Here is a 25,009-nt window from a genome sequence, read left to right on the forward strand (position 1 = left end):
TGCTGTCTGGTACCTATAAACCTTTGTGGTGCCGAACAGCCAACGTGACTGCCGAGGGAGACCATGACGACTCGTTGTTTGCCGCTATGCCTGTATATGGTGCTTTGGAAAAGAAACTCCTAGCCAAAGGAACTGAGCAGAAGCTTATGGATACTTCCAAAAATAAAAGGAACCCAGGTGAATGTTTCTGAGGGACACATCACGCCAAAATGTGGAGGGTACGGTGAGCTGGTGAGAGCCTGGCTGATGGGAAATGGTGGCTAGAGAGAAGAGCAAATGAAACAGAAAAAGGCAGCACAAAGCTGCACGTGCCTATGACCATTTTGCAACTGTGTTCATTTAAATGCTCTGGAAAATACCAGGGAGTTAGAAGGAGAATTTGGGAAGAGAGAGTCTGAATTTCTCACACAGAGAATCTAGTGACTAAATCTATAAATAAGGTAAGAAATAAATGTCCTATCTGGGATGGTCTAGACAGTATTTGGTCCTGCCATGAGGGCAGGGGACTGGACTCGATGACCTCTCAAGGTCCCTTCCAGTCCTAGAATCTATGAAATGGGAATTATACCTTTTCAGGTGTTCATCCTCTTTCTCTCCCCTACAAATCCATTATTGAAATCCTATGGTCAATCATTAAAGGCACAGTTTAGACTGCATATAACAAGAAGTCAGGATATCTCTAGCTAAGCAAAAGAGATGTTTTTTTGATGAAAAATGTCGATTTCATCAAAAGTGAAACTTTTTTTTGCTGGAAAGGGCTGGTTTCAACAAATTTTCCACTTTGATTTTTTTTTTGAAAAATAGTTCAGAAAACTGTTGAAATGCCTGTTTTGAAATCTTTGAAATGAAAAAGTTATGTTTTTGCATCAAAACAAACTTTTGTTTTGAAATTAAGTATGTTTAAATTGTTACTTTCTTAATTTTAGGTTAAAAAAAACAACAAAGTTTGAAAACAAAATGAAATATTTTATAATTATCTAAACAACATTTTGATTTACCTGATCTAGAATTTTTTGGTCCAAATGTTCTGTTTGCAAATTTATTTTGAGATTTTGACTTTTTGTCCCATTTTGGAATGGGATTTTTTTTTTTTAAATCTCGAAGGGATGGGAAAACCCTTTCCTGCCAGTCTGGATTCCAAAGGTATCATGCTAAACAGGCTTCTTTTCAGTGCACACCCCTGAGATTTTTGTTTTTTAGAACAGCCTCTATTGGAGTCGCATACATACATACATAGATAATATATGTTTCCCATTCCTCAACACTATGATCCTGTAGAAAGAAAGGGCCTTGTATAGGCATTTGCCCATCAACTTTACTTATGTCTCTTTACACAACTTATTTTCATAGACTCCATTAAGAGATAATGCAATTCAAGCTCCCAGAACCCTCCTCTGCTCTAAGTCCCTCATCTTCCTCACCTATGTAGAGCAGTCCCACTTGACACACACCATCTTTGGTTTCTTGTTTAAAAAGAGCAGTTCAGTGTAGTGCTAATCATATTCCCGCTTGCATGAACCTCTACTTCCTGGTTTCTGATGGAAATGGAAATGCCAAAATACAGAGACAGTCAGAAAACGTTTAGGAGGGAGGGTTAGCTCAGTGGTTTGAGCATTGGCCTGCTAAACCTAGGGTTGTGATTTCAATTCCTGAGGGAGCTCTTTAGGGATTTGGGACAAAAATCTGTCTGGGGATTGGTCCTGCTTTGAGCAGAGGGTTGGACTAGATGACCTCCTGAGATCCTTTCCAACCCTGCTATTCTATTTTTGCAGGGAGGGGTAGCTCAGTCATTTGAGCATTGGCCTGCTAAACCCAGGGTTATGAGTTCAATCCTTGAGGGGGCAACTTAGGAATCTGGGGCAAAATCAGTACTTGGTCCTGCTAGTGAAGGCAGGGGGCTGGACTCAATGACCTTTCAGGGTCCCTTCTGGTTCTATGAGATAAGTATATCTCCATTTATTATTAAAACATTGTGATGAGTGTGGTATAAGAACTTGAGTAAGACAATTAGAAAGGGTGATCTCATGGTAATTGTGACCTGGGCAAAATCTGGGAGGCCTGAAAACCTCACTAAGAAACCAAGTTTAATGAGATTCCAGTCATGGATGTTTGGATAAACTAGAGAGAAGTCTGAACCGCTATGTTTGGGATTATTCAGATCTGGAGGTTTGGAGTCATGACCACCTCTATGAGAAGCTTCTGAGTTGGAGAGCTTTATCTGAGCTGACCACATACCTTCTAATGTTCTCCAGTTACTATATTTTGTGCACCAAAAATGTATATTGATACCTTCTCTCCGGCCTTGATTCAGGAAAGCATCCTTATTGCATACTTAAGTATATGCTTAAATCTCATTGAAGTGCCTAACTCGATCCCATTACTCCAAGACATATCACTCTTGAAGTCAATGGGACTTACGGGTTTGGTTTAGTGCTGCTTGAATAGAGTTGGACTTTTTAGTGAATGCTGAAGTGTTTTCCCAAATCGGGTCCTTCTTTTGTTTCCCAGTGAAAATCCGTTCCACACAATCTGATGTTGTTTATGATGATTCACTTGCACATTCCCTTCCAGGAACTGTCGCTGTCTTTCAGAAGGGAGGTGAGTTCTAGCCCCCTCATAGTGATAACTATAATCGGACCTGTCAGCCTTCGCACAGTCTACGCTTATCACTTGCATTTAGGAGGATTTTTCCTGAAGCCTGTTACCAGCGCTGCTTCTTAGGGGAAATAGTTCTGATTTCTCTGCTAATCGTTGATGGCTCCCAGCTTTGAAAGTGTCAACAGCAGCAAAATTGTTGCCAGTCATGGATAAAGGTATGACACATCTGTTTGTCCTGGTGTATGTGCTTCTTTCTGGAGAGGGAAGGGCATACAGTGCAAAGAGTGATGATGATTATTTTAATTAGCTTGTGACAACCACTTGAATGATCAGAAGTGATGGGAAGTGCAGCCTTGGACAAATCCATAAATCATAGGAATGAGGTACAGAAGATGCCCGTTAAATCATCATCAAGCTTGAGCAGCTCTGGCTTATTTGCTACAATGAAATCGCCATTGCTTTATCCAGCACTATGCTGTTGTAAATGATCCAGCCATGGGACTTCTCCCACTCCCCACTGGAGACACATTCCATAGTTAAGTAAATCTCCCTTTTGGAAAATTCAGCCACGTTTTTCTTTGTCCGTTTTCATCCCATTACTGGTAGTTACACCCTAAGGGTAGGTCTATACTTACCTGCCGGGTCGACGCGTAGAGTTCGACTTCTCGGAGTTCGAACTATCGCGTCTAATCTAGACGCGATAGTTCGAACTCCGAACGCGCTCCCGTTGACTCCGGAACTCCACCGCCGCGAACGGCGGTGGCGGAGTCGACGGGGGAGCCACGGACTTCGATCCCGCAGCGTCTGGACGGGTGAGTATTTCGAACTAAGGTAGTTCGAGTTCAGCTACGCTATTCGCGTAGCTGAACTTGCATACCTTAGTTCGACACCCCCCCCTAGCGTAGACCAGGCCTAAATAATTCCCTTTTCCCCAGGGTTTCCACACCCCTAGCTAACTTTTAAACAGATCTCATAGTTCAACCTTTCATCATTGTCTGGACAAGCAATGTCTGAAGTCTTTCAATCTGTCTTGTGTTATGGGCAGGAACCTGTGAGGTACTGAATATCCTCATCTCCCATTGATTTCCATAGTAGCTGAGGATGGCCAGTGTCTGGCTTTAAATTAGGTTTTCTAAAAGAGATGAAGGGAGGAGGCCAGAATTTCAAGCATTCTTCGCAACTGTGCATTTGATTTATTCTGTGTAGGGATATGATTTGTCTTTGTTTTATTTAAATGCACTGAGAACCGGAGTTATTCAACAGATGTCACCCTCTGAATGAAGATAAATGTCATATACCAGAGACGTCATCTAATGTACAAATAGATTCTAAGATTTGATGGCATATATTTTCCTTTCCCTTGACTGTTCTAAGGTGTGAAAATGCCAGTGGATGAGCACAGAGGTTTCTACTGAAAGGCACTTAACAGTAGCATCTTATCACCTTTGGATCAGTTGAGATCTTGAGCCACTTTAGGGGACAGATTGTGTGAGATGGAAAGAGGACAGAAATAGCCTCTTGTTCATGGGATGCTTCTTATTAATATCAATCATGATATAGCTGTTTCTTTGGCATAATAAACTGTCTAATCAATAGGGCTGGAAGAATGATTCCAGGGAGGGTATGAAGAATATGGGTTCAGGCAACCCAAACCCATTTGAGTTTGCTTAATGCATCTGAACATTGTAGATTAGAGTGTCAAAATCTAATGCTACACAATCATGTCTTTAGCTCTGTACATCACCTCTGTAGTGCAAATATTAAATGACAGTAGCATCTCAGAAAATAAATATAAAAGCTAAAGAAAGAAATCTATGGATGGTACATCACAAAAGCATCTGTCCCCCCAAATATTACCATAGCATAGAATCGGAGAAATTAGGAATGAGAAAAACTTCTGAAATGATCTTGGTCACCAACATCGTGTAAACTAGTACGATTATTCTGTGTATTCACCAGTATTTTGTTTTAATCTTAACTTAAGTAAATGAGCATTCCCGCCCTTCCCTTCTAGACCATTCCTCAGTCTGTATGTACCTTCACACCATTGCCTGGTTGAGAGAAAATCATTGCGTCAGTGGGCCAGCGTTCAGCTTACGGAGGTGGTTTCACCAAAGCCTGATCTTCGGTAGCATCTCTGCTGACATTGCATTGTAAATCTGGTGGTTTGGTCCACTGTTGGTGTGGAAGTGCACAGCCTATGCTTGCGAAGTCCACCGCTGATGCTGTCATGTGCACTTGGGATATGCGTGTGCAGTCCATCACTGGTTATTGAGTGTCCGACATGTGATTGGGCAGTCCAGTGCTGGAGTATTGAGTTTTGTAAAATGTTGTGCACTGGAGAGTTGGAATGAGCTGGCTGTTTTCCTGAAGGGGCTGGAGAGGGGGTCCTAGCAGAGGGATATCACCATGAGAGGGGATACTGATGCACTGGGCAGCCCAGAGAACAGTCGCGGCAGCAGCATGAGAAACACTTTGAAAATGAGAAGGTTATGGAGGTGGAAGAAATACACAGCAGGAGACTGTCTCCTGTTATCTCACCCAGCCTCTTCAATCAGGTGCCTGCTGGGCTTCCCACTCCTCCTGCCTCTGCACTAGATCATAGGATCATACGACATTTAGAGATGGAAAAAGAGCTGCTGATATTAAGTCATCTAGTCCATCCACCTGCCAGTTCAGGTCCCTGGATCGGGGAACCATGATGACAGGTAGAAACAGCAAGTCCATGTGCTCCATTTTACTGCTGCAGTTGGATTTTGGATAGGAGTAGTAAAGAAACACGGGCTTAGTTCAGTTTTCTCCCTTCAAAGTGTGCTACCCCGCCATTTTTCTGGTATAATAGGGAAAAGCAAAGGATGGGAGGGAGTCTTTACAACTCTGCTGCCTTTTCTCTGTTATGGAAATAACCTGGCTCTGCTGAAAGTGGTCCAATGTGCAAGGATTCTTCCATTCAGGTCATCTCTGCAAACGGCTGACCAGGTGCAAAGCAGGCAGTGCCCGTGGATGGCGTCTCCAGAGCTTCGTAAGCAAAACTGTTCAGAGAAACTAGTTCCTCTGACATCCACCCGTCTAAGAGTAACAACTTCTAAAGCTGAACTCTGAAAGCCTTCCGCTGAGAACGCTTTGTGGTGTATGTGGTGAAGAATATGCAGGGTATAACTCACTTCCCCTGCCTTCTTCAAACTGCCTTATAATGCTGGAACCTCTGTGACGTGTGTATAGGGTCACCTTTGACTTGGCTGTAGGCTAGATTCCATCTCTGCAAGAGGCTAATGTCACATTGTCATGGCTTGTGTCTGAAATTCCCCACCCCAGTGCTATTTGTTGTTTCAAGAACCCACCAACATGCACACCCATATAGCTCAAAGGAGAGACTCGAGGAAAAAGCCACACTTCGCTTTGAGAAAGCACTAGATAAGAAGTTCTCAGATGACAGGGACACATGTTTCCTGAAACGTAGCACAAGAAGAGAATGTGGTAACTCTTCTGGCTCAGGACACAAAGCAAGATGACCTTCCTGATTATAACTGGATGTCCCAGATGCTGGAAATGTAAAATCCTGTGCAGAAGACTGCAGCGCGGTATGGGAAAAAAAAGAATAGTGGTTTGTTTATAAAGTACAGCTGCCTATGCATAATGCCTTTGTAATTCATGAAGCTACAGCATCTGGTTCTTTGCAGTTATTCTTAGATTTCAGACAGCCATAATCTCCAGTCTCTCACTTGACATCATACATCCTGTTTGACAGTGAAATGAGTCTGGGTGTTACCCTGTTCAGAGCCATACTTCTGTGAAAACCTCTCCCACTTTGCCAGAATCTAAATATCTCAGCAAAGCATGCTGAACGTGCTACACATGGGCATTCTTAGAAAACATTGGCCCCAATCTTGGGCTTTGTCTTGGAGGATGTCAGGAAAGGGGGATGCAAAGGTGGCTACATCCCCTTTGCCCTAGCATCTCGCCTTGTGCTGGGGTCTGAAAAAAAGGGTTGATGTTGGAATTTCTTTAGCAGCTCTACAGCACTGAAGGATTGACAGGGAATCCTCATGTGTAGAGATGCCATAGCAGCGCCAATGTTAGCCCATTCCCAGGACCTGGCACTGAGTGGATCTACTAGGTTTATGACTGATTGTGCTGTCGGAATAGCACAAAGTGGCCAGAGGGTTCTTGAGGATCAGGCCCAGTTTGCTGTTGTATAAGAATACACTTTAATAACTGTCAGACCTGAACAGGTCCAGGCTCCATGTAGATGATCCTTCTGGCCTAAAAATCTGTGACTCTGTGATAATGTTTCTGACCCAATGTACTTGTGTCAATTATAATTATTAATTAATGCATTTATAAAACACCTTATCATCCTCAAAGTACTTTACAAACATTAACTCATGAATCCTGATATCACCCTGTGAGGTAGGTAGGTCAATTCTCTTTAGTCATGTTCCAGATGATCAGTTTTGCATAAAGGAATGGATAGCACAGTTGAACCATTGAAACATGAAACGTAGCATTGCTTGTTAACAGCGTTATGTTATTGTTCCAGTGACTCAGTTTGCTATCAAGTATCAATGCACTGCTACATACCAAATAATCAATATCTCTGTTGGGCTGAGTATGCCCTGGAAATATAAGTATCGCTGTTAATATTGATCTACACAGTTGAAACAAAGCCATCAAATTTCACAGTTGTTATTTGCTAGCATCCTGATTTTTGCTTGTAAATTGCAAAAGGTACGTTTTCCAGGGCTGATGTCTTGGTACACCCGTGACCCATATACACCCATGTATGCATGCATACTGATGCACGCATACCTATTAGTATACATGTCACTCATTGATTGTGGTAGATGTAGGATGATTTCTCCCCACTGTGCTTACTGGGTGCAGGTAGCAACAGAGGAATTGTTGTACCAGAGTAGATTAGTGGTACATTTAGTCTAGTATCCTGTCTCTGACTGTGGCTTGTATAGGATTCTTCAAAGGGAATTAAACCACTCATTCTCTTTCCTCTCTTCTCCCATAATGTTTCCAGTGGTTACTGGTAGAAAATTATTTGCTCCTCCATAATGAAGCAATGTAATAAAAACTAAGGGATAGTCCGCGGTAGAGCAGAGCAATCTATCTATCTTAGTTGATTATCTCACACACACACACACACACACACACACACACACACACACACACACCACCTCCCCCATTACTGGAGTATCTGAGCACCTCATGATCTTTAATTCATTTATCCTCACAACACCTCCATGCAGTAGGGTAATGCTATTATCCCAGTTATAGAGGAGGCCCAGAGACACTTGCCCAAGGTCACACAAGAAGTTTCCCAGACACACACAGGTTCCCAGAGTCTCAGATAGGTGCACTAACCTCTGGAGCATCCTTCCTCTCAGTGCAATGTAGTATGTAGGCCAGGAGAACAAAGATACATCCAGATATCCCTTGATTGTCATTGGTAGAGTGAGATGGGAACTGCCTATGGTAAGACTAGTATGAATTACTTGATTTGTCCCTTGTAGTAGCCTCCTCCTAGCAGCATGAGGAAACATTATTAATAAGGCCAACATTATTAACAATAAGCTATTGTATAGGAATGGCTTATAGAAATGAGCTCAGGCTTGCTAATAAGACAGAAGCAGTCTCACCAATAGATATATTCAGGGATTGTCAAAAGGTGGCTTTTCTTTGTACTGCTCCCAGCTTGTTGGCTTGGTTCCCTGTGACTGTGTCATTTGGTCAAATTGAAGAAGGAAACAAAATGCTCTGTTTTTCAATTGCCTGTGTACACACATGTTTCAGTCAGTTTGGCGGTCTCAGCAGAATTCAGAATGAAAATTTAGCAGATTGTTTTTACAACCATCAGTCTTCCCAGAGGAAGCCCAGGATTTCACTAAGTGTGACATAGGCGGCATTTCCTGTAAGCTCTATGCAGGTTTCACTAGATCCAGACAGCGTTGGTAAATGATCAATTAAATTACATTACTATTTGTATTTATATAGCACTACAGTAAGTATACTTGGCACCATTTATGAAAGACTACTACAGTCCTGATCCCATATGTTGCAGTAATTGTAATTGCCAGCGGTAGTGTTTTGGACCATTCCTGGTAGTATTTTTGTTTTAGATAAATGACTAAGGAATATATCTAAGGAATAACAAAGTCCCAGCCCTGGAGGGCTAGCAATCTGATGACATGGGCTTGAACAGTAGAGTACAAACACAAAAAGGAAGAGGTTGGGTTTTTGAAGGAGAGGAGGGACGTGTCCAGCTTTTAAATGGCATGAGCCCAGCGAGGCCTGGTTCACAAGATACGTCGGCTAACAGCTTCAAGAGCTGCTCTTATTCAGAACCAAGTCTAAGGCCATGTAAGCAGTGCAATCACATACGGCGCCCTTTGGAGCCAGAATGCTGTGTCTGGGAGAGGCGGTAGGATAATAATGGAAGGGTGAAATCAGGAGCCTCAGTTGGATAGGAGGGGTTTGTGGGAGACTTTGGTGAGGTGGCACCAGAGCTTCCTGATAGAGGGGTTAGGAAGAGGGAGATCGGAGGAAAAAGTTTTCCTTGCTACATGATTCTTGCACTTCCTCCTAAACTATGTTTTCAACTTTGCCCGGACCTGTTGTTGCTGAGGAGAAGCACTGCAGTGCTCTGTACCAGCTGGAGTTTCTTATGCGCCAAAGCTTCAAATCCACATATATCATGTTGCTGTAGTCTGGCCAAGAGTTGAGGAATGCATGAATAACTGAAACCAAGTCATCATTCACCAGGATGGGACGAGTCTCCTAGCCAAGCCAACCAAAGATGGTGGAAAAGGGTTACTCAAGGATGGTGCTATGTGATTTCTTAGCATCAGTGAGGAATCCAGGAACACTCCTAAGCTACAGACTGAATTAACCAGCTGTGGATGTGTACCTTCAACCACTAGCATCACCTCCACCTTGCTCAGCTTCTGCAAAGTTACTCCAGGGGCATCAGAATCTACCTCCTGATCTTTTGCAAGCAGTGGTGAGTGATCATTTCCATCTTTTTTTTTTTTAAAAAGAATATCAAGGCTGGAAGGGACGGTAGGAGGTCATCTAGTCCAACCCCCTGCTCAAAGCAGCACCAATCCCCAGATAGATGTTTACCCCAGTTCCCTAAATGGCCCCCTTAAGGATTGAATTCACAACCCTGGGTTTAGCAGGCCAATGCTCAAACCACTGAGCTATCCCTTCCCCTTTTACTGCTTTAAGATGAACAATCCCAAAATATGGTAATCAAAGAACAGAGGTGTCTTGCAACTTCCAACTTCTCTCCCAACTGCCCTTAATGCCATAAACCGCCCCCCGTCCCCCCGTGCACACACACACATATCAATAAGTGTCAAGAGGCCAAGACAACAAAATGATCTGTCAAATCCAAACAGCTTGCTATTCTCAGAGCAGTTTCTTGCAGCCATCTGCTTGCTTGTACTTAAGGATGTGATGCTTTTAAAAGTCTGAAAAACACCCTCAACCACAGTCTTCAGATATTTGCTTGATAACACTGAGTTTTTTTCATGCACATTCCCGTGCAGCCTCGAGAATGACCTATTTTGCAATCATGCTGTCAGCAGGGGTTCATGGTGCTGAGATGACAGTTGTGTGATTCTTCTGTAACTTTTTAATTGGTCTGGGACCACAAAATGCTTTCTCCTCACCCCTTCATAATAATAACTAAGAGAACAGGATGGAGACCGTCATTAAAAATCAGCAAACATTAATGTATTTATATGGCATAACTAGCTGAGCTAAAATGGAGCTTTCACTCCAGAAAGTGGGTCGGTGGTCTCCGTTTTGTTCCACCTAAGTAATCATCACAGCTGTACCTAATTCATACTCTTGTTGATGACATCAGCAGAGAGATTGATGACTGAATTGGCCTTAGGAACTAAATTTCCTTTCATTCTTAGAGGTGATTGGGACTGAGGCATTACAGCTGAATGTGCTGTATTTTCTTAGTGGATAAAGAGAGAGATACTTCAGACTCCATAGGTATTGAGCTGAAGAAAATAACTTTTTAATTATTATGTATATTGTGGTATTGCCTAGGAGACCCAGTCATAGCCCAGTCTCCTATTATGCGAGGTACTTTACAAATACAGAACAATAAGGTACCCCGTGCCCCAAAGAGTTTACAATCCAAGTGTAAGACAAGAGACAATAGATGGATAAAACAGATAGATTGGGGGAGTGAAAGGAAACAAGACTACATTGGTCAACATGACAAGCCATGGTCTAGGCACACCAGCAGCCTAACCAATGTCCATTTTTTGTAGGCATCACAGCAAAGGAGAGTTTTAAGGAGAGGTTTGAAAGAGGATGATGAGGTGGATTTTTACAGGGAGCTCTTCCCATGCGTGAGGCACTGTTTGGGGAAAAAGCATGAAGGTGCGTTAGCATCAGTTCTTTACTCTGTACTTGGCAATTATTCAGAGAAAACATTCCTTTTAGAATTAAAAAAAAAAAGTGAAGAAGCCATTCATAAGCCAATGAAAGACACATTTTGATCAGTTACAATGGGAGCCATTAAAATTGGACACTTGCCACATCACAGTATTTTGTCTCTGCTAAGAACAGGCAATATTGCAAATACTGCAGCGGATTTAAACTACTCTTGGGGTAGGTCCATACTTACCGCGCGGGTCGTCGCGGTGAGTTAGACTTCTCGGAGTTCGAACTATCGCGTCTAATCTAGACGCGATAGTTCGAACTCCCCACGCGCTCTGGTCGACTCCGGAACTCCACCACCGCGAACGGCGGTGGCGGAGTCGACCTTGGAGCCGCGGAGTTCGACCCCGCCGCGTCTGGATGGGTAAGTCAGTCAAACTAAGGTAGTTCGACTTCAGCTACGCTATTTGCGTAGCTGAACTTGCGTACCTTAGTTCGACACCCCCCCCCCCCCCCGTAGTGTAGACCAGACCTTAGCCTTCAAGGTAAAGATTTGTAATGACACCTGCGCCACCTTGAATTTATTTCATAGCTGCATCTCATTCTATATGACAACATCTTTACACTGCTTTTCACAAAGGAAAGTAAGAATCATGATCCCCGTTTTCGAGACTGGGGAGGAGAGAGGCACAGAGAGAGGTGAAGTCACTTACCCAAGATCATAGGCAGAGCCACGAATAGAAGCCAACTCTTCTTGACACCCACTCCAGAGCCCTATCCACTGGCGCATGCTACATCTTTGGCGGGAGTTACAGCTGGGTGGGTGTGGTGGTACCACATGTATTTGAGTTAGTCAAATGGGAGTCTTTCTGTTGACTTCAATGGCCCTTGGATCATGCACCAAATCAGTGTCACTGACCCTTCTCTTCTTCCGAGTCCTAATGGTCACACTGGGCATCTGTAGAAACGAAACATGTCAGAAGGAAATCCCATTATATGGAAACGGCTAGTGAAAAATCTCCTATTTGGAAAACAAGTGAATAACTTGAGGCTGTGTGTTTTCATTCCTCTTTTTCATCAACATCCTGTGGCCTATTGGCTGTTGCTGGAGGGAGAAAAAAAAATTTGCTCCTGTATTAGCATGGAGAAGGGAAGAGCTGACCTCGCCACAGCTGAACTTGGCTGTCAGTTGTTTTTGGTGCTCAAATTGGCTCATTAGACAAGCTTCCAAACTGGCTCGAGTTCAGTCTTCTTCTTTTGAAGCGTTATGAGACTTATCTCTCCTGTCTGGTTCCAGCAGTGACTCAGGAGGAACAGAAGCACAAGGGCAATATTGTAATCCCCTGAGAAAGCAAATGATGACACTCTGGTCTTATACAATTATTGAATCATTTTAGGTGGAAAACTTAAAGGAGAAGAAAGCAGACGCTTTCTGAGGATGGTGCCGGAGGCTAGGAAGACACCTTTCCTCCTTCCCTCACCCCCAACCCTGTGGTGCCATTGATTTCTGGAAGCAGAGTTTGCATTTGAATGCAGTGATGGTTTTATATTGCTGCAGGGAGAGATGGGAGCGAGGTACAGTACACTCCTTGCTGCTGGAGAAAGCCAGTGTCTTGTCATTTCATCTCCACAGCCTGATTGAATGCCCAGGTGTTCTGTGATTTATAGCGGTTGCATGTTGATTTAGGAGCTGTATCCGTGTCTGTCAGTGGTGTGGCGTCTCCTTATTGCCTTGACGTGGTATTGTTAGAGTTTTCAGTCTGGCTATGAAAGGTGCCCTGCTGGCCCCCAGGGATCAGATTGCTTATTTTTTGTTTCAGGTCCTGCCCTCCAGTTCAGCTGATTGGAAAACACAATTGTGAGATATAACAAGGGGCTTTTGTTGTTGTTGTTTGTTTGTTTGTTCCCGCCCTCCCCCCCCAAAAATGGGCCATGATGGGCTCGAACCTAAAGGTATCAAATGGACAGATACAGTCAGCAGCAAGAGTTTTGGGTCATGGTTTGCCCCCTGGAAGATATACAATAATAGCTCTTAAGGAGGATTGCTGCTGCATGTTGGGGTTTTTCCTCTTACAAGGGAAAGGTTGGGACATCCTCTCCCATCTGAGCCCTTTCATTAGCGGTGTGATTGGTTGTGAAAGGCTATTGCTGGAAAACTGAGGTGCACACAGGCAGCAAAGCTGCCTTGCAATGCAGAATCACAGATATTCTGATCAGACATCCCAGATCACTTGCCATTCATGAACCCAGGCTGATTTTTTGCAGTGTGTTGGGTTTCCTGCCATTTTCCAGCTTTTCAAGGTGTCTGTCAGCCTGGGGCCAGATTCATCTCCCACAGAGCCCAGGGATCGGGACCCTGGGAAGGCAGCTTGTGCTTCACATACTCTGGGTCACACTGGGAATGGATTTGCCCCGGGTCCTAGTTAGTGCCGTCAGAGGTGCACTAGTTGTCATCTGGCTCCTCGGGGTCCCTGTGCGCCTTGCAGCATTCCTAAATACCTAGCATCCCATTGCCTCCAATCGAGCCCCCGATGCCCACTTCCTTGGCTTGGCTGGCTTTGCAGATCTCGCAGAGAGGCTACTTCCCCTGGGGGTATTCCTCTGGGCTTGGGTTTATGTCTATTTCACGATCCCTTTGTGCCAACACACAGGGGCCGTAGAGGAGAGATGAATTCCCCTGTCTTGCCTGAGTTCTAGAATCAAGCTCTTGGTACCTAAACATCAGTGTTAGCGACGCAGTTACATTTTGCCTCTCTAAATTCTCACCCCAGGGTCAAACAGAGGAGTTCCCTTCCTGTCGCAGGCTGTTGCTTATAGTGTTTGTGCACTGGTGTTGGCTGTGACATTCCACCCCGGAGATGGCTGCGTTCCAGTGGAGCCACACACGATTCAAATGTCGGTCTATTTTAAAGTACTTCCAAAGTCCTCTGGACGTAAGGTGCTATATAAATGTAAGCTGGTTTTTATACATTTGGAACAGTGTTTTCCTCCTAGCTCTCTCACCTTTTCAGGATTGCTTGTTGCATTATACTCTTTCGTGCAGGCATTCTCCATACCCGCAGCCCACTTTTTCCCTACTGGGACACACACCTATTTAGCCACAGTCTAAGCAGGGTGCCGTCCCCCAGTTTGCAGTCTGGGAGGTGGTGATTCCCTGAGAACCTGGTGCTTGATCCAGAGATGGTCCTAGTTTTGTGGGGCCCTATGCATCCTATGCAGAGGATGACGGGTGTGGTCCCACCCAGTTCTCTTCCCACCTGTGTTGCCGTAACTGGTGAGACTGTTTGTTTCATTAGAAATAAATGATACCGCAAGCTTTAGCAGTTTATTAAGCCTATTGAGAGGCATGCTGAGGCTCTGCTGTTTGTCTCTAACCCCTCTCCAAAATCTGCCCCTGGGCCTGGAGTATTAATATGTCTCTCATGAAATGCGATCCGATTTCTCCACTCTATTCATCATACTAGAGAGCCAAGGGTAGGAACATGAAGACTTCTGGAAAGGCCAGCCCCAAGGAAGCTGCACACTCGGCATAGATCTAAAGTTGTCACTGGCTTGTCTTGTCTAATGTTAAATGGTTCCCATGTTATGACTCCATGTGTTATGGGGCAGTTGCAGATCCCCAGCAGAGATCAAAATGCCATTCAGTAAGTGTTGTACGTGTAGTAAGAGACAGAGTTTGTAGACTAACTAGCAAAGATGACAAGGTATTTTTACTCCTATTTCACAGATGGGGAACTGGGACACACAGGTTAATTGATTTGGCCTCGGTCACACAGAGTGTCTGTGCCAGAGCCTGGAATTAAACCAGATCTCCAGAGTCTCAGTGTAGCATGTTAAACACAAGGCCATCCTACCTGCCTCAGAATCATGAACCTCTGGTGTTCCCACACTGCATCCCTGCATTAAAGAGGGGCATGTTAGCAAGCTTTGTTGTGGAGTCTGATGGACCACACTTTGGTCATGCCTTTAAATGTTGGCCATGAAAGGGTCAACTTTCCTTCATTGAACCAGTTCCGCCTAAACCTTATCGTGAAGTATAGGCTTTTTGTGTAAGCCACACAGCCTGTTCAGGTGCTCTGATGGGCTCCCTGCAGCTCCGGAAATCTTTCAGATCTCTCCGGTGTTGGGATTTGCTCTGACTGGAACTGTCTTTGATTTGTAGTGACTGAGCGTATGACTGATGTTGTTCTATGGTCTCCGATAGGATCCCCCCCGCAACCTCCTTTGGAAATGAGCTGTAAATCTAAATGGCTTCTAGCCCAGTGAAATCTGCCAATGAGTGAATCAATCAATCAGGCTCTGGTTCCAGGGAGATGTCATGCTGGACTCCCTGATAATTGAGAAGACTTACGTTCCCTCCAAATGTCCTCAGATTTAGGGCAAATGCTATTTTGTCCATTAGGGGAGCGACACAGCCCCGACAAGCTAGAGGAGAAGATGAAGGAAGCGGGCAGTAGCATCCTTCCTTTAACTTCATTTAACAGAGTAAAACTCCCAGGGGCTGCACTTGGATAGAGTTCCTTCTGACCGAGGGATCCAGAGCAATTGGAATTAAAACTGCCTGAGTGCAGGGGGCTGGACTTGATGACTTCTCATGGTCCCTTCCAGTCCTATGTTGCTGTGATTCTAAACCCCACTGCAGATCTTCCAGCCCCCACTGCGGCAAACACTTCGTGCTGGGAAGAGGAATCTGATAAATTTTCTTCTGGTGGGATCCCAGGAGGATTACAATGAAGTCTGGAGATGTCTATGCTAAAATCCCTTTGCACGGCTGAGAAATGAGCAGTGTTGGGTATTTTTCCCCCGTCTAACTCTTCCTTCGTATAGTGGTTTGGGAGAACGGACACACACACACACACACACACACACACACACACACACACACACACACGTTGACCCTGTTGGAGAGCATTCCAACAATCTTGCTAGAAATCTCCCTTTCCAAGGCCTTCTACAGAGCTATACAGTGTGCATGACAAGGATGCACAGAACTTGGTTAGAATGACCTCCAAATGCATAATAATCCGATTTAGAATGCTTAACCACTGGTTTCATTTGATGAACAACTACCTGTCTCCCCTTGGAAAATATTATTCTGAGTTGTTTGGATTTTGCCTTTCTTATTCTTGGCATACATGTGAGAAACTGGCACACTCCAGGAAATTTTTGCCCATGAAAATCAACAGTGACGTAAGATTTGTATTGGGTTATGAGGTATTGCTGTGCTGAAAGACTTTTTATAGTTTGGATTGGGTTGCATTTTGGGATCCTTGTTGTACTACATTAACACTCTACCAGGTTCCAAAGGGTGATTTTCAAGGGTGTGTGTGTGTGTGTGTGTGTGTGTGTGTCCCAACCAGAAGTAGTTCCAGTCAAGGAGTCTTTACTCAGAAAACCACATTTGGTCCCCCCTTATTGTGACAGGATAAACTAGTCAGAATTATGCGATGGACCCAGGCTGCAAACTTCACGTCAGATCTGAACTGCACCACAGTCCGACACCATTTGGGTCTTTGAATGCGCTCAGTATAGATCTAGGAGCCAGCTGCCAGGGTTGGATCTATCCCAGGTGCCCCAAAGTTTGGGCCGTGAATCTGAAGAAGTGGGTTTTTTACCCATGAAAGCTTATCCCAAATAAATCTTGTAGTTTTTAAGGTGCCACCGGACTCCTGATTGTTTTTGTGGATTCAGACTAATACGGCTACCCCTCTGATACTTGACACCAAAGTTTGAGCGAGTTCAGACCCAGAGCTTTCATCCAGCCTGTTGCAGAGATAAGATTGGCAGTGAGGTTTTCATTTGGATAGGGATCTGAACTTCCCCAAAATTCAGACTGGTAGGTTGAGTCCAGAACCATCTGGCTGAAGGAAATAAGAACAGGCATGAACTTATGCCCTAGTTTCAAGCCCAACCTCTCTTTCGGAGCAGATCTTGAAAACCAAGATCCTGACTGCTCTCTGCAGCCTAATGATTTTGTGGTACTTTTGCAAGAGCCCGGGGATGGCCCTGGTGTTTTTGGCCGAAGTTTCCCCTCCTCTCACTTTCCTGTGCCAGTTGGCTGTCTCCCTCACTGCACTGATGACTGTGTTTCAGCAGGGTGTTGTGTTCAGAGAATGGGAAAAGTTCAGCATCTGCTGAAGAGACCAGTACTGAGGTTTATCCATCACTAACTTTTTTTTTTCTCTCATACCAAGATGAACATGACAGGAGCTCAGTTTTCAAGCACAGGTGACAAAGCCATTCTAATCAACCTGGGCTGAGCTCAGCTCAAGAGATGCCGTGGGTGCAATTTCCACACTGGGACACCTGAATCCTGCATTTTTAGATCAGATCCAGTTGTCCATTTGAGGTGTCCCAGTGCCTGTCCAAACCTGGGATTTCAACATCCTGTTGAGACACCCCCAGTCTGTAAAGCACACCTACAGCATCTCTTGAGCTGAATTCAGCAGAGGTCAGTTAGAGTAGGGGAATAGCATGGCTTTTAGGTGAGGAACTACCACACTGGCTGTATTCACCCCCTCACTTAAACAGCATCAACTTCTGCTCTGTCTTCACAGGCCATGGGGAGGGAAGCAATCATTCCAAAGTCGCTGTCTATATGGAGACAGTCCATTTCTTCCTGATAAACTCCAGCAGCAAAGAGCAATCAGCTGAATGAGAGCTCAGCAAATTAAGCGGCTGAGTACTATTTCAAAGGGGAACATGAGCGGCATCAGAAATTTTCCATCAGCTGTAATAACGCCAATTACTTTGCCAGTTGCTGATTCCACCGTGATTTGTTTAGCTCAATCATGTTTCGGACTCTTGCCTGGGCTGATGGGCTTTGTTTACTCTGAATGTTCATTTCCATGGTGCATCTCCCTCCCATCCCCTCTCTGTCTGTGCCAGGTTTATAGCTCAGAATCTTCCTCCTCCTTTCTCTCTGCTCATTTCCAGCCTGGGCAGATTATCACTGGGGGTGCAAATCCCCTTGTCTCCTGCTTTCTGTGGGGTGACTGAAAGCATTGCGGGCTGCAGCTGCTGCTGCTCCCTGGTACTGCCTGAATGCAGAGATGGTGTCCCAGAAAAATCCTCTCTATAGATGAACCAGTCCGTCCACAAATACATAATTCCAGTCGCCAGTCAAGGATCCTGGCCATTGCTGACAGGTGGACTCCTCACCATGTCAGAGCCATCACAGCCATGTATCTTAGGGAAGTTATGGAGGGCCAAATGTTCCCCAGGGTCTGAAAACCTGACCAGTTAGGACAGTAGCCAGGTGGCTTGGTGTGTTGATCTAGGGGAGACAGAGAGATGAGGAGTAAATATTTCCCTCCCTCTCCTTGTGTGACTTTCCAGATGGCCAAGACACTGGGAGAAAATCTCTCTGTGGAAATTCAGCTGCAGCCTCTCCTGCCTGTTTACATTTCGGTTGCCCGGGTGTGTGTCTGCCGCCACTTTGTACAAGAACGGGGATTCTTCCCTTGCTAATTGGGGAAGAGAGCTAATCAGGGGCATTTAAGGAGCGCATCTGTCTGATTGACAACTTGAATGCAAACTGCAGGGACAGCTAGCAGGGATCTGAAAAGCTGATTTAATTTCCCTTCAATTCCTTAGCCACTTCGGGTCAGGGCCGTGGAGGGCCGGACTGCGGCCGCTTCTCTGCTCCTCTTGCCCTCTGCATGCGGTGGCTTTGCATGTCCTTTAGCCTTGTGAACACGTGCCAGTGAAATCTCCTGTAGGAGCCAATAGAAACCCCACACATGCCAGCTTCTCTCCCCATTATGGCTCGCCTGTCCACAGGTGGAGGGGGGCTCCCACCTCCATGCCAGCCTTCGCACCTGGGTCTTTTCATGCTGCTGGCTGGCTGCAGAGCTGACTCCGGTAAAGACTGTGCGTGTTTCCAGCAGGAGGCATACAGGGAGAGCTGTCAGGTTCATAACAGCAGCCTTTTAATTGTGGAGCGTTGCAAGTATTGAAGCTGTGATGAACAGCAGAGAATTCATGCAGGGATAGTTTATTTATTTTTATTTTTTTTTGAGAGGCACTTCAGGCCAATGCACTTGTTTTTACTCTGTCCTTTCTGCTGGAAACAGCGGGTCAGATCATGTGAACAGTTCTCTGAGAGGAGTGTAGTGGGGCTTGTCTCTGTGCAGTTCCTTGGGGAGAGGAGGAGACCCCAGAAACATGACTTAACGTGGGAAGTATCAAATAGCACCATTTGGACTATTTCAGTTTCAATCTTGTGGATGACAAATATGTAGGTGGCTCTGCTTTGCCTCTGGAACCTGGCTCACCTCCTAGTCACCATGAATTGTTAAAGATCAGCTGGACTGGTTGTCAGTTTCTGCAATTTGTACCATACACAAAGAGAGAACAGGAGAACAGCTCATGGCTCCGACCAGAGATGAAGTAGGAAGCTTTAAGGGGCCGCATAGGTGGGATTTGAAAGAAGGAGGGGCAAATGGAGTATGCTGGCTTCATTCTGTTCTTGTTTCTGCTAATGTCACTCCCCTGGGCCTGATTCTCCACTGCCTGGCACCGTGGATAGTCATTTATGCCAGTGCAAAGTGGCACCAGAACAGAATTCTTCACTTGCATCTGACATCAGTAACTGTTTGCACCTGCTTTGCATTCACTCTTGCACAGGTGCAAATAAAATAAGCTGCAAGACCCATTTATCCTTGAGGTAAACTGAGGCACAGGACTGGGTTAAGTGACTTATCAGTGGTCACACAGTTTGTCCGTGGCAGAGCCAAAAGTAGAATGCAGGAACCCTGACTCTCAATCTCCTGTTCTAGCTGCTAGACAACACTGACTCCTACACATACATTGGGTACATTCATAGAATACAGTTGGTATCTTGCCATAATCAACAAAAAAAAACCATTAGGTATTGTCCAAGAGTTGTATTGATTTGTGGATGCCTAAGGTGAAATACCTTTAAAAAGGGCCTGATTGTCAGGAAGTTCTGAACATTTTCCCTTTGGAAGTCAAACCCATTTAACATATCTCAGCTTGGGAACTCAAAATCACTAGTCTCTTCAGAAAAACATCTCTCGTTATTCAACGCTAAAGCGGGATAGGTCCAATGTTCTTGTTTAGATGTGTCAATATTATAACCGACCCTGCATTTTGTGATGGCCGAGGGATTACGAAGGTGGAGCATTCTTTGTTGGCTTGGCTGTTCCTGTGTTTATATTTAGGGCATGCCTGTCTTCTGGTCACACTGTAATATTAGTCCTCAGAGTCTGATCGTTTTGTGGCCCTGTATTTACAGTGAAAGGCCACCATCACATGGTCTGCCTGGCAAGTGGTTTTCCCATTGTCGAATACTAATCCTTTTCGGGGTCATACGTTGAATAATAACGGCATTTACCGTAGGAAGTAAAGACAAGTTTGCCATTGGCCTCATTAGGGAGACTCATTGTTGTCTTACTGAGTAAAATGATCTTCAGTTCCCATCTGGATACATTGTCCCTGGCAGGGTAGGGGAAACTGGTCTGCTTTGAGCTCTGCAAAGATTTTGGTTATGTCAAACCTAGGAGAATTAGGAAGTATTTGTTGTCTCTTCCTCAAACCAAAACAATTCAGGATAGTTTTGAGAAATAGGGAAAGGAAGGACTGGGCTGGGAGGCAGTATGACTTACTGGTTAGGCAGCATGACTTACTGGTTAGTGCATAGGCCTGGTGGACAGGAGACCAGGGTTCTAAACTCAGTTACTGTCTTGCAGACATTTCTGTGTGTCAATTTTCCCGTCTATGACATCTACATTGGTTTGTAACATAAACTCTTTGTATCGGTTTATGTGCCATTCCAGCCTGCGACCTTAAAAAGGCGCACTGGTGATGATACCAGGTTCAGAGTTGCATGCTTAGTGGCACACTTCACAGAGCGTCGCGAGGCTAAATGAATTCATGTCCGTGAAACACCTTGTGATTCCCAGATGGGACAACACTAGGGAAATACCGAGTGCTATTATTGTAAAGATTTCACTTCACACGATTAGTCTAAAAGTACCTGGAAACAGGTGTGCTGCATGGGGCCAGCCCAAGGCGTGTGTAATGGGATCAGCATGTGCAGGGCAACGTGGCTGTGGGGATCACGTGTCAGGGCACAACTTATTGCATCCCCCCCGCCCCCAAACCCCAGCATGCTTCCCCTCTTCTAGTTCATGCTGCCACACTCCCTAACAAGTTATATTGTAATAATGGCCATAGATGGGCCTCTCTCCTAATGGTCTGTTGGCTGCTAGATTGGGCCTTACCCCTGTTCCTATGCAGGGGCAATAATGGATAGAGGAAGCTTCAAACACTCCCTTTCCTCGCTCACCCAGTATATCTGCTCAGCACAGGGCAGGATGGAGTCCTCTGGGTGGTATTCACCCTCAGTGCAAACCAGTGCCCTGTAGCTCTGCGACATAAGGCAAGTTATGGGCCCTGCATGTTTGTACAGCAGAATAAAACCCAGAGATGAGTCATGTTAAAGATGCTGTCTCCCCTCCTGCGGGGAAAGTATCAAACACAATTAGGACAGCGAGGCCAGCTTGGAACTCTCTTGAGTTCATTGCCTGGTTTTTCCCAGGTTTTGGGGAGGGGGGGTTTGTACACCATGCACGTAATGCTTTAGGGCTTGTCTACACATGGCAGGAGTCTGTGCCAGTGGGGTGTAAATTCTAGTCCGCACCAGCACGTCATGCACTAACGAGGCCATATGAACCCTGCTGGCATGCACTGAAAGTTCTTTAGTGCATGTTAACATAGTGTGTTTAGTGTGCACCGGCAGGGTCTGCACGGGGCAGTTAGTGCGCGACACGCTGGTGTGGACTAGAATTTACACTTCACTGCTGTGGACTGATGCACCACGTAGACAAACCCTTAGGTTACACTCACAGGTACTGTTCAGCTCAGTAAATATTGAATACTCTCAGTATCTGATTTAGAGGAAAGCTGGCATTTTGTTTCGGTCAAATTGACCTGTCTTGATATTGTGAATGAATGTGGTAGAAATATAGGAATTGCCAGCAGTCCATCTAATGCAGTATTATCATGTCTCTGGCACTGGTCTGAGTGAGTATGGCAATCACTGTGTTTTTAGCACATGCCTTCGCAATGGGATGGCAAGTAAGTTGTAAGCTAGATCGGTTTGACTAAAACTGGCTGAATGTGGATAACATTTTCTAAAGTGTCTAATGACTTAGCAGCCCAAATCGCATTCTCAAAACAGATTTAGCAGATTTTTAAAGGCATGGGAATAAATGTTTTTCAAAATTCAACTAGGTATCTACCTGCATTTTACTCACCTAAATACCTTTTAAAAATGCAGGTTCCTAAATCACTTGGGTATATTTGAAAATTGTATTGTCTATTTTTCCCCCCAATATAATAAATAATGTATTTAATCTTTTGCCACCTATTTCTAATGAACCTAGATAGAAGCACAGCGAGGGTGCCTTTGCTTGCTAACTATTGAGGTACCACTACAGGAGATTTGGGAACAGATTGATAAATTAAACAGTGACCAGATGGTATTCACCCAACAGTTCTGAAGGAACCCAAATATGAAATACCAGAACTGCTGACCGTGATATGTCACCTATTGCTTAAATCAGTCTCTGTACTAGATGACACCAGGATAGCTAATGTTATGCCGATTTTTTTTTTTTTTTTAAAAAGGCTCCAGGGGCAATCTGGGAAATTACAGGCCAATAAGTCTGGCTTCAGTATTAAACAAATATGTTGAAACTGTAGTAAAGGACAGCATTATCAGACACATAGATGAACGTGATATGTTGGGGAAGAGTCAACATGGTTTTGCAAAGGGAAATCATGCCTCACCAGTCTATTAGAATTCTTGAAGGGGGTCAGCAAATATGTGGACACGGGTGATCCAGAAAATATACTGTACTTTCAGAAAGCCTTTGACAAGATCCCTCACCAAAGACTCTTCGGAGGGAAGGTCCTCTCATGGATCAGTAACTGGCTAAAAGATTGGAAACAAAGGGTAGGGATAAATGGTCAGTTTTCACAGTGGAGAGAGGTGAATAGCAGAGTCCTCCCAGGATCTGTACTGAGACCAGTGCTGTTCAGCACGTTCATAAATGATCTGGAAAAAGGGATAAACAATCAGGTGGCAAAGTTTGCAGGCGATACAAAATAAGTCAAGATAGTTAAGTCCAAAAATGACTGCAAAGCGTTACAAAGGGAACTCGCAAAAATGGGTGACTGAGCAACAAAATGTCAGATGAAATTCAGCATTGATAAATGCCAAGTAATGCACACTGGAAAACATAGTCTCAACTATGCATACAAAATGATGGGGCTTAAATTAGCTGTTACCACTCAAGAGAAGCAGCAAAGAGTCCTGTGGCACCTTATAGACTAACAGACATATGGGAGCATGAGCTTTCGTGGGTGAATACGTCTGTTAGTCTATAAGATGCCACAGGACTCTTTGCTGCTTTTACAGATCCAGACTAACACGGCTACCCCTCTGATACTTGACCCTCAAGAGAGAGATCTTGGCATCATCATGGATAGTTCTCTGAAAACATCTGCCCAATGTACACATATACTAAAATTGGAACGATACAGAGAAGATTTGCATGGCCCCTGTGCAAGGATGACACACACATTCGTGAATCAGCCATCAAAAAAGCTAACAGGATGTTAGGAGCCATTAGGAAAAGGATAGATAATAACACAGAAAATATCATAATGTCACTGTATAAATCCATGGTACATCCCCACCTTGAATACTGCATGCAGTTCTAGTTGCCTCATCTCAGAAAAAATATATTAGAATTGGAAAAAGTACAGAGAAGGGCAACAAAAATGATGAGGGGTATGGAACAGCTTCCATATGAGGAGTGATTAAAATGATCGGGACTGTTCAGCTTAGAAAAGAGAAAACTGAGGAGGGATGTGATACAGGTCTATAAAACCATTAAAGGTGTAGAGAAAGTTAATATGAAAGTGTCATTTACCCCTTCATATAACACAAGAACCAGGAGTCACCCAATGAAATGAATAGGCAGTGGATTTAAAAGAAACACCAGGATGTGCTTCTTCACACGATGCAGTCAGCCTGTGGAACTCGTTGCTAGCGGATGTTGCAATGGCTTAAGTATGACTGGGTTCAAAAAAGAATTAGGTAGGTTCATGGAAGAAAAGTCCATTGATAGCTATTAGGCAAGATGGTCAGGGATGCAAACCCATGCTTGGGGTATCCCTAACCTCTGACTACCAGAAGCAGGGACTGGATGAAGGGGCATGACACTCTCAATAATTGCCTGCTCTGTTCATTCCCTCTGAAGCATCAAGTCCTGGCAACTGTCAGAAGACAGGATACTGGGCTAGCTGGACCATTGGTCAGACCCAGTGTGGCCGTTTGTATGTTCTTGAATTTCTTATTTCAGGAGCCTGCCAAAAAATAACTCTCACACCAGTGGAAAGAACTGAAATTTTAGAGCTACGTTCGCAGGATTCCCCAGTGTTGCTATCAGCAGCTCCCCAACCTGATCCATTCAGTTGGTTCTTTGATGTACAATTAAAGCAGGGAAAAAATAGCTTTGTGCAATGTATAAATAGAAAAGAGGAGAGATAAAGGCAGTGTTGAAGTCAGGCGTTGACAGCTTGGCATGTGAACATTAAAGCTTCATTCCACTATTTCTTCTTAAGAATGATTTTCTGAAAATGTCCACTCCCCTACCCTGTCCCGAACCCCAGAAAATTAATGCTTTATTTACCTTGCAGCCACTTTGTTCAGTTTAAATTGTACCTAATCTGCTGTTGCAGCAAAAAAATAACTATTTCTTCAGTAAAAGGAAGACTATTCTCTCAGACTGGATACTGTACTTTTATTAGATTATTTTTCTCTTTATCCATATAAAAATAACATTCTTCCAGGAGAAAGCCATTAGATTTACCCATACTTATTGAAGAATAGTTGGCATGTGAAATCAAAACCTCCTGCTTGTTGCAAAAGGTCATAGTGTGCAATGTTTCCACAAGCACCAGG

At 44.4% G+C, this 25,009-nt stretch overlaps 1 protein-coding gene and 1 pseudogene across 1 annotated transcript in view; both read left to right on the forward strand.

Moving 5' to 3' along the window:
* SETBP1 (SET binding protein 1) overlaps positions 1-25,009 on the forward strand; it is a 323,214-nt gene that overhangs the window by 152,647 nt on the left and 145,558 nt on the right. The gene's annotated exons all lie outside the window — the stretch shown is intronic.
* On the forward strand, positions 23,553-23,646 carry LOC123373451 (annotated as a pseudogene).

The sequence above is a fragment of the Mauremys mutica genome, chromosome 6, assembly GCF_020497125.1.
Source record: "Mauremys mutica isolate MM-2020 ecotype Southern chromosome 6, ASM2049712v1, whole genome shotgun sequence".
In the NCBI taxonomy this organism is placed as follows: domain Eukaryota; kingdom Metazoa; phylum Chordata; order Testudines; family Geoemydidae; genus Mauremys; species Mauremys mutica.